Below are 10,160 nucleotides of genomic sequence, written 5' to 3'. Positions count from 1 at the left end.
TTTACTTTCAATCTGTATGTGTCTTTACATTTAAAGTAGGCTTCTTAAAAGCAACATGATTGTTATACACTCTCTCAATCTCTATCTTTTAATTGGTGTGTTTAGACCTTTCACATTTGAAATGATTATTGATATAATTGATTCATATCTATCATATTTGCAACTGTTTTCTAGTCATTGCGTTGTTCCTTGTTTCTTGTCTTCCCCTCTTTTTCTGCCTTCTCTGTTTTTTTTTTTTCTAGTTAAACAATAATTTTATTGCTTGAGTACATAGACAAATTTGTGCAACCAGGGCAGAGGCTGTGGATGACTAGTATTTCCAAATTGGTTGGGGGTGGGGTGAGGGAAGAACTGTTTTGGTCTTACAATATTGAGTGAACCTGTGAATGCAGTTCTCAATCAGAATCAAAAGGATCTTAATTCAATGCTAGAGATCCTCAGGAAGATCAGGAGGAAGTCCTTTGAACTTAAGAATTCTCAAGATTTTATTGCCTGTCACAGAACAATGCCATGCGAGCATTTTCAGGATCACTCTGAGGCAGGCCTTTCTTGGTCAGTTTGTAGATCTGCTTCTTCATGTCATCAGATGTCAACTTCAGCCAGGTGGAATGACTGCAGTGGTAGGGCAGAGCCAACTGGGACAGGGGCCTGCGTGAGACCCACAAGGGTGGTAGTCAGGCAGTCAAAAGAGAATAAGAGTGGGAGTGCAGGAAGCCACTCTGCACACAGGAAGTGAAGTGACCTCACACAGCCCTGCTTCCTCCCATCCTGCCTTCTCTGTTTTTAACTGAGCATTTTATATTATTCCATTTTCTCTTGGCCCATTGATTATACTTCTTTACAACTAATGTAAGTCTATTTATACTGCTTCATAGGTAGGACATGTACCTTATAACAGAGGATTCCCAATTTCCCCTCTTGTCCCTTATAACATTGCTGTCATTCATTTCACTTATTCACAAGCTATAATCAACCAATACATTATTGCTATTGTTATTTTTGGACAAGCAGTTATCTATTAGATCAATTAAGAATAACAAAAATATAAAGTTTTATTTTACTTTCATTAGTTTCTTCTCTCTAATATTCTTCTTTCTTCAGATGTCCATCTGAGTTTCTAATCTGTATTTTCTACAGGTCTAGATATATGATCTATACATTCTTCTCCTGGAAGAGTCTCTTTTACCATTTCTCACAAGGGCAGGATGACTGGTGACAAGTTCCTTTGCTTTTATTTGCCTGAAAAAGTCTTTATTTCTCCTCCACTTTTGAAAGATAATTTAACTGGATACAGCTATCTAGTTTGGTAGCTTTTTTTGTTCAACACTAAATATTTCACTCTAATCTCTTGTTGCTTGCATGGTTTCTAAAGAGAAGTCTGATGTAATTCATATCTTTGTTCCCTATAATTAAGGTGGTTTTTTCCCCTCTGGCTTCTTTCAGAAATTTTTCTTCTAAAGGCAAGTGTCAGATAGATTTGTCTAAACAAAAATAATAAAATTTTGGGAATTCCCTGGTGTTCCAGTGGTTAGGACTTGGTGCTTTCACTGCCAGGGTGCAGTTTCGATCACTGGTCAGGGAACTAAGATTCCAAAAGCTGCACAACAGGGCCAAAAATCATCATCATCATAATAATAATAAAATTTTGTATGATCAAGAAAGACAAAGCAAAGTGAATGCCACAAACAATGATAAACACAAAGGACAGGCCTTTTCACAAAGATGTCACCAAAGACAAAGAAGGAAGCCCCTGATTCTCCCAAAGCTGCAGCCAAAGCAAAGGCTCTGAGGCCAAGAAAGCAGTGCTGAAAGGTGTCCACAGCCAGAAACAGAAAAAGAAGATCCAGATGTCACCCACCTTCCGATGATTCAAAACACTGTGGTTCAGAAGTCAGCCCAAATACCCTTTGAAGAATGCCCCTAGGAGAAAGAAGCTTGACCACTATGCCATCATCAAGTTCCTACTCACCACAGAGTCAACCATGAAGAAAACAGAGGATAGCAACACACTGCTGTTCACTATGGATGTCAAGGCCAATAAGCACCAAACTAATCAGGCTGTGAAGAAGCTCTATGACATTGACATGGCTAAGGACAACACCCTGATCAGATCTGATGGAGAGGAGAAGGCATAGGTTCAACTGGCTCCTGACTATGATGCTTTGAATGTTGCCAACAAAACTGGGATCATCTAAACTGAGTCCAGCTGACTAATTCTAAATGTAAAAGTTTTGACTATGTTAAAAAAAACTCACAAAGGACAAGGGTCTGGTGGAATGGGAGACCAAGGGGCAGGTCCAGGGAGCTTCCAGGACACTGGGCACTGCTGGGCTGGGGCTGGTGGGACTGTGAAGTGCTATGGTCTATTCTGATAATCATGACACTTGATGATGTGACCTTATATTTTTCAGAGCAAGAGTGGAAGATCCTGGAGAACTGGCAGTAGGAAATGTATCAGCAAGTAATGAAACTCCATTATGAGACCTGTGATTTGCTGGGTTGGTTTTTCCCAAGCCAGATTTGATCACCTGGATGGAACAAAGAATGTTTTTAATCAAAGACCAGGGGAAAAATTAGAAAAAAAAAAAAAGAGAGAGAGAGAAAGGACAAATTGGAGGAACACTTGCAATGGTGTACAAACAGTTATTAGTCTTAATAGATAAAGATCTCTTATTAATAAATAAGGGCTTCCTTGGTGGCTCAGATGGTAAAGAATCTGCTTGCAATGTGGAAGACCCATGTTCTATCCCTGGGTCAGGAGGATCCCCTGGAAAAGGAATCGGCAACCCACTCCAGTATTCTTTCCTGGAGAATCCCATGGACAGAGGAGCTTGGCGGGCTATATAGATGGGGTCGTAAAGAGTCAGACATGACTGAGCTTAATAAATAAGATAAAGCTAAATGTTGTGAAAGAAAAATAGAGAACATAAAAAGGAAACTCAGAAAAAGAAGAAATTAAAGTAGAATAAACATAAGTAACAAAAAAAAATCTTTGGTAGCTGAAAATGAAATTAATTCAAGGAGACATATTTTTAACTTTCAGATTAGCAAAGATTTGAAAATGTTTGTTGTATACAGAAAAAGGATACTGTCATAATCAGTTGATGACATGTATATTGTTACATTTCTTGAGGGTAATTTAGCAAATTTTACTAAATTCCTCCCAAACATCTACTTCTTTTGATTCAGCAATTTTACTTCTAGGAATTTATCCTCAGGAAATAATTGAACAAATATACAAAGATGTATGTATAAAGCTGTTTGTCACGATCATGTTTGTAATAGTAAAAAGTTAACAACGGCCTGACTTTTCAAAAAGTGTTCTTTAAAGTTGATTTTAAAAGTCAAAGAATGAGAAATCAGAGCCAAGAGGGAAAAAATAGTTTGAAATAGGCAAACAATCCTTATAATAAAGACTCATCTTCCTAAGTGACAGTGCTCTCTACAGATGGAGAATGGAAAGGGCAGAGTACAATGTGACATCCTGTACATTCTGACACCCTCACCTCTGTGAAGACCCAGAAATTTGCACTTCTGACAAAATAGTGCTTGGCTCCTTGGTTTCTCAAACACACATTACCCTCTCCCTTTCTTTAAATGACATTACCCATTGTTCCCTTTGATAACTGGAAATGTAGATACTTTATTAAGAAACAGCTAGTTGAGACAATGGGAGAATGTCTCCAAGTGCATCAATCTGGCAGAATGTTGCTTCTCTGGGGATGGGAGTTGGAGAAGGGAAATCAGAGAGTAGAATATAAGGTTGGTGCAAAAGTAATTGTGGTTTTATGTTGTTGAAACTTGCTATTTGATATTGGAACACATTCTTAAATAAATGTGGCTATGTTATACATCATTTTAATGTGCATTTCTCATTTTATGTTTTTCCTAATGACATTACTTTCTGTTTATTTTATATGTATTTTAGACTAAGGAAATAATGTTAGACAAGAAGCAAATTTGAGTGATTTTCTTATTCAAGTTCAAAATGGGACATAAAACAGTGGAGACAACTTGCAACATCAGCAACACACTAGGCCCAGGAACTGCTAATGAACACGTAGTACAGTGGTGGTTCAAGAAGTTCTGCAAAGCAGACGAGAGCCTTGAAGATGAGGAGCACAGTGGCTGGGCATCAAAGCTGACAACGACCAGTTGAGAGGATCATCAAAAGTGATCCTCTTAACCACAAGAGAAGTTGCTAAAGAACTCAATGTCAACCATTCTATGGTCATTCGGCATTTGAAATGTGAAAAAGCTCAATATGTGAGTGCCTCATGAGCTGACTGAAAATTAAAAAATTGTCATTTTGAAGTATCGTTTTCTCTTATTCTATGCAACAACAACAAACCATTTCTTGATCAGATTGTGACATGCGTCGAAAAGTGGATTTTATTTGACAGCTCAGTTGTTGGACTGATGAGAAGCTCCAAAGCACTTTCCAAAGCCAAACTTGCACCAAAAAGTGGTCATGGTCACTGTTTGGTGGGCTGCTGCCAGTCTGTTCCACTACAGCTTTCTGAATCCTGGCAAAATCTTTACATCTGAGAACGTATGCTCAGCAAATTGATGAGATGCACCAAAAACTGCAATGACTGCAGCCTGCATTGGTCAACAGAATGGGCCCAGTTCTTCTCCACGACAATGTCTGACCACACATTACACAACCAACACTTCAAAAGTTGAACAAATTAGACTATGAAGTTTTGCCTCATCTGCCATATTCACCTGACTTCTCACCAACCAACTACCACTTCTTCAAGTATCTCTACAACTTTTTTCAGGGAAAATGCTTTCACAACCATCAGGAGGCAGAAAATACTTTTTAAGTGTTCGTTGAATCCCAAAACATGGATTTTTATGCTACAGAATAAACAAACATTTCTCATTGGCAAAAATGTGTTGATAGTAATGGTTCCTATTTTGATTAATAAAGATGTGTTTGAGCCTAGATATAATGATTTAAAATTCATGGTCCAAAACTGCAATTACTTTTCATTAACCTCTAGGTACTCAATACATCCTTGGATGCAGCCAAGGGAGCCAAGATTAGACCTCAGAAAGCCCTGTTCCATTCTGGCCCCCTTTAGTGGAAATGACTACCTACAAAAACAGGGGATAAAAATTCAAGGCAAAGCCTATCTACTTGGAATTTCCCCATATCACTTCTCATTTTGTACTGACTTCACTACTTATGGCCATCACATTCCCAAATCTTCTGACCTTCATTTATCTGTAGAATTTGGCTCCTGCAGACTTTGGCTTCATCAGTTGTCCATGGATATGGAGACCCTTTTCAGGTAAGCCACTCCAGCCTGGTTGGACTATTTGACCTCCTGTGTCACTCCTGTGTTTTTTGCCAATATTTGTGGGTCCATATACCCCATCTCAACCTCTCCTCCACTTCAGGAGACAGGGATCATAAACAAAGGGATACATTTACTAGATCAAAGAATGTTAGAAGGGATGGTGTTCATCATTTAGCAAAATCAACCTTATTTAAAGTGAAATGACTTGCTCACAGCTAATTCCAATGTAATATGGTACCTGGGTGGCAGGGTGGTCCTTTTAATTTTAATTTATTAAAACATTTTTAAAGCAATTCCTAAGGTTCCATGGGTGTGCGAGTTGGACCATGAAGAAGGCTGAATGCTGAAGAAATGATGGTTTTGAGCTGTGGTGTTGGAGAAGACTCTTGAGAGTCCCTTGGTCTGCAAGGAGATCAAACCCGTCAATCCTAAAGGAAATCAATCCTTTGGTTTGCATTGGAAGGACTGATGCTGAGGCTGAAGCTCCAATACTTTGACCATCTGATGCGAAGAGCTGACTTACTAGAAAAGACCCCGATGCTGAGAAAGATTGAAGGCAGGGAGGAGAAGGGGATGACAGAAGATGATATTGTTGGATGGCATCACTGACTTAATGGATATGAGTTTGAGCAAGCTCCAGGAGATGGTGCTGAACAGGGAAGCCTAGCGTGCTGCAGTCCATGGGGTCACAAGGAGTTGGACATGGCTGAGCAACTGAACAAACAAAAGATTCCATAGGAAAGATGACATTCTATTTGATCTATAATCATACCCATGTATGCTTCACCCTAAATGGAAATGGACCAAAGGTCTAGTTTAGGTCTTTATTCCTCATATAAGGAGGATGGAAATGTCCCATTTCTTTTTCAAAGCAGTTACATGCTTTTTTTACCCTGTTTTCGGGGAGAATGAAGAAAATGTAGTGGGGTCCCAGCCTGGAAGCTGATGTCCAGGGTGGCCAGGAACAGAGAGAAGCAGAATGAAAGCACAGAAACTATTTCTGAGAGAATGATCAAGGTCCAGCCAGCAGAAGCTCCAAAACCTTTGTGAAAGGGAAGCAGAACTCTTTCAGGTCAAGGGCCAAGTAAATATAGGAACAGACTGTGGTTGTTGGGGTTGGGGGTTGTGGAGGAGAGGCCTGTGGCAGATGTAAAAGGGGAATTGAGATGAGAGGAGCTAAGGTGTAGTCAGATGAATGGGTGAATAACGTGGGTGGAGTACGAAATCCTTCATGGATGCAGACTGGAGGTGTGGGAGAGCTAACCTAATTAAAACCTATAAAGAGGGAGATGTAGAAAACCACCTAGTTGTGAACCTTCCACCTGCAGTCAGAGAACACAGCAAGACCTGATGACACAGTTGAATGTCTCACAGAGCCCAATATTGTAGACAGTTATCTAGAGGCTTTGGACAGTGAAAATATTCTCCAGAATTCTTCTTCCTGGTATTATCCTAGCCACAATGCTCTAGCATGGTATAGGCACAAGTTCCCCCATCATTCTAAAGCATTGAATATCTCACTGTTCTGACTCAACTGTGGAAAGTCTGCCCCATTATTTCTCCTGAAACCAGCTTTCCTAAATGTCTATACCATTAGTGTTACTGGGATCCATTTTGATCTTCTCTTTTTCATTCACTCATTCAGTTAATATCAATATTATTGAGCCCTTACTACCTCAGGTACACTCTGCGAGGTTCCGAAATACATAGCAGTCAGCAAAACAGGCTGATATTTGCCTCATGGGATGTACAGTGCAGCACTCACTAAATCATATGGATTCTACCTTCATGTGTGTGTGCATGCTCAGTTGTATCTGATTCTTTGCGACCCCATGAACTGTAGCCCGCCAGGCTCCTCTGTCTGTGGACTTTTCCAGGCAGGAATACTGGAGTGGGTTGCCACTTCCTTCTCCAGAGGATCTTCCCTACCTTGGGATTGAACCCATGTCTCTTGTGTTTCCTGCATTTGCAGGAGGATGTTTTTACCTCTGTGCAACCTGGGAAGCCTCAAATTATGGTCATATTGATTTTTTTCCTATCATATTCCAGTTCAGTGCTCCAGTATTCTGTATCAGAACTTTTCCAGAAACCTCCTATCTGTCTCCCTGTTTGCATTATTTCCTGCACCCTAGAGATCAAATTGCCAATATCTACTGAATCATCGAAAAAGCAAGAGAGTTCCAGAAAAACATCTATTTCTGCTTTATTGACTATGCCAAAGCCTTTGTCTGTGTGAATCACAATAAACTGTGGAAAATTCTGAAAGAGATGAGAATACCAGACCACCCGACCTGCCTCTTGAGAAACCTGTATGTAGGTCAGGAAGCAACAGTTAGAACTGGACATGGAACAACAGAATGGTTCCAAATAGGAAAAGGAGTACATCAAGGCTGTATATTGTCACCCTGCTTATTTAACTTATATGCAGAGTACATCATGAGAAACTCTGGGCTGGAAGAAGCACAAGCTGGAATCAAGATTTCTGGGAGAAATATCAATAACCTCAGATATGCAGGTGACACCACCCTTATGGCAGAAAGTGAAGAAGAACTAAAGAGCCTCTTGATGAAAGTGAAAGAGGAGAGTGAAAAAGTTGGCTTAAAACTCAACATTCAGAAAACTAAGATCATGGCATCTGGTCCCATCACTTCATGGGAAATGGACGGGGAAACAGTGGAAACTGTGTCAGACTTTATTTTTCTGTGCTCCAAAATCACTGCAGATGGTGATTGCAGCCATGAAATTAAAAGACACTTACTCCTTGGAAGAAAAGTTATGACCAACCTAGACAGCATATTAAAAAGCAGAGACATTACTTTGCCAACAAAGTTCTGTCTAGTCAAGGCTATGCTTTTTCCAGTAGTCATATATGAATGTGAGAGTTGGACTATAAAGAAAGCTGAGTGCTGAAGAATTGGTGCTTTTGCACTGTGGTGTTGGAGAAGATTCTTGAGAGTCCCTTGGACTGCAAGGAGATCCAACAAGTCCATCGTAAAGGAAATCAGCTCTGAATATTCATTGGAAGGACTGATGCTGAGGCTGAAACTCCAATACTTTGGCCATCTGATGTGAAGAAATGACTCATTGGAAAAGATCCTGATGCTGGGAAAGATTGAAGACGGGAGGAGAAGGGGACGGCAGAGGATGAGGTGGTTGGATGGCATCACCGACTCAATGGACATGAGTTTGAGTAAACTCCGGGCGTTGGTGATGGACAGGGAAGCCTGGCGTGCTGCAGTCCATGGGGTTGCAAAGAGTCAGACACGACTGAGCGACTGAACTGAACTGAACTGAACTGAATTTATATTTCCACCCACTCTTAAAAATGATAGACCATCAGAAATAAATGAGGTTTATAAATATAGATTCTTGGACCTTAGCCCAAATGTATTAAGTAAGAAATATGGTAGGTCCCAAGAATCTCTATATTCTTTAAAGCTAACTCTATGATTTTTGATGCATAGCCAGGTTTGGGAACCGTTAATATATATCACCACCAAACACAATTTCACTTGCTCAAAATTCATCAGGAAATCCTCATTGTCTACAGAAGAAACTAAAATATTAGCCTGGCTTTCAACATACCAACCTATTTATTACAACTTTCTTTTCCTAAAATTCTAGATGACCTTTAATTATTTGACCTTGAGAAAATCATTGAAATAGGCAAGTACAAAATCCTATGCACAGGCTTTATTAGTTATCCTGTGCTACAGAAACACTTCTGCAACTAGTTTTCAAAAGCTTGAATTAATTATGTATTTACTTCCCTTTCCCAATGCCATTTTGGTGGTGAGGTTTGTCTATCTCCTTTTGTTCCTTTTCTCTCCAGTTTCCCCTTCCTTTTTTTTTTTTTTTTTAATAAATTTATTTATTTTAGTTGGGGGCTAATTACTTTACAATATTGTAGTGGTTTTTGCCATACATTGACATGAATCAGCCATGGGTTTACATGTGTTCCCCTTCCTGAACCCCCCTCCCACCTCCCTCCCCATCCCATCCCTCTGGGTCATCCCACTGCCCCAGCCCTGAGCATCCGTCCCATGCATCTAACCTGGAATGGTGTTCTGTTTCACATATGATAATATACACGTTTCAATGCTATTCTCTCAGAATGTCCCACCCTCACCTTCTCCCTCAGAGTCCATAAGACTGTTTATGCATCTGTGTCTCTTATTCTGTCTCACATAGAGGGTTATCGTTACCATCTTTCAAATTCCATATATATGTGTTAGTATACTGTGTTGGTGTTTTTCTTTCTGACTTACTTCACTCTGTATAATGGGCTCCAGTTTCATCCATCTCAATAGAACTGATTCAAATGTATTCTTTATAATGGCTGAGTAATATTCCATTGTGTATATGTACCACAGCTTCCTTATCCATTCATCTGCTGATGGGCATCTAGGCTGCTTCCATGTCCTGGCTATTATAAACAGTGCTGCGATGAACATTGGGGTACACATGTCTCTTTCAATTTTTGCTTCTGGTTCTCTTGCTGATCTTTTTCTCATTTAAATAGTCATGCTCACACTTGTTAAAGCAAACTATTTCTTTCTTATGTTGTTAATCACAAAGTATTTACACGTATTTACAAGGAAGAAATGCACGTTCATTGTAAAAAATTTTAATTACAAGGAAGAAAAATACAATAACTTCTACTCTGAACCACTCCTCAGAGGTAACCTCTATTAACAGTTCAGTGATGCAAAGTTCTCAAATGTTTCTTACATTTTCCATTTTCTTTCTTTTTATTTTCTTTTTGACTGTGATGGGTCTTTGTTGCTGCACGTGGACCTTCTCTAGTTGTGGGGAGTGGGGGCTATAGTGTAGTTGCCGTGTGTGGGCTTC

The 10,160-nt window shown here is 39.7% G+C and overlaps 1 pseudogene; it reads right to left on the bottom strand.

Annotated features, from left to right (window-relative positions):
• Nucleotides 1-238: 238 nt before the first annotated feature.
• Nucleotides 239-947, bottom strand: LOC145545619 (small ribosomal subunit protein uS15 pseudogene; annotated as a pseudogene).
• Nucleotides 948-10,160: the final 9,213 nt, after the last annotated feature.

This window comes from Giraffa tippelskirchi, chromosome 4 (genome assembly GCF_054371585.1).
Source record: "Giraffa tippelskirchi isolate mGirTip1 chromosome 4, T2T-mGirTip1v1.2.pri, whole genome shotgun sequence".
NCBI lineage: Eukaryota > Metazoa > Chordata > Mammalia > Artiodactyla > Giraffidae > Giraffa > Giraffa tippelskirchi.
The sequence above is the reverse complement of the archived record's forward strand: the minus strand, read 5'-3'. Positions and strand labels throughout refer to the sequence as shown.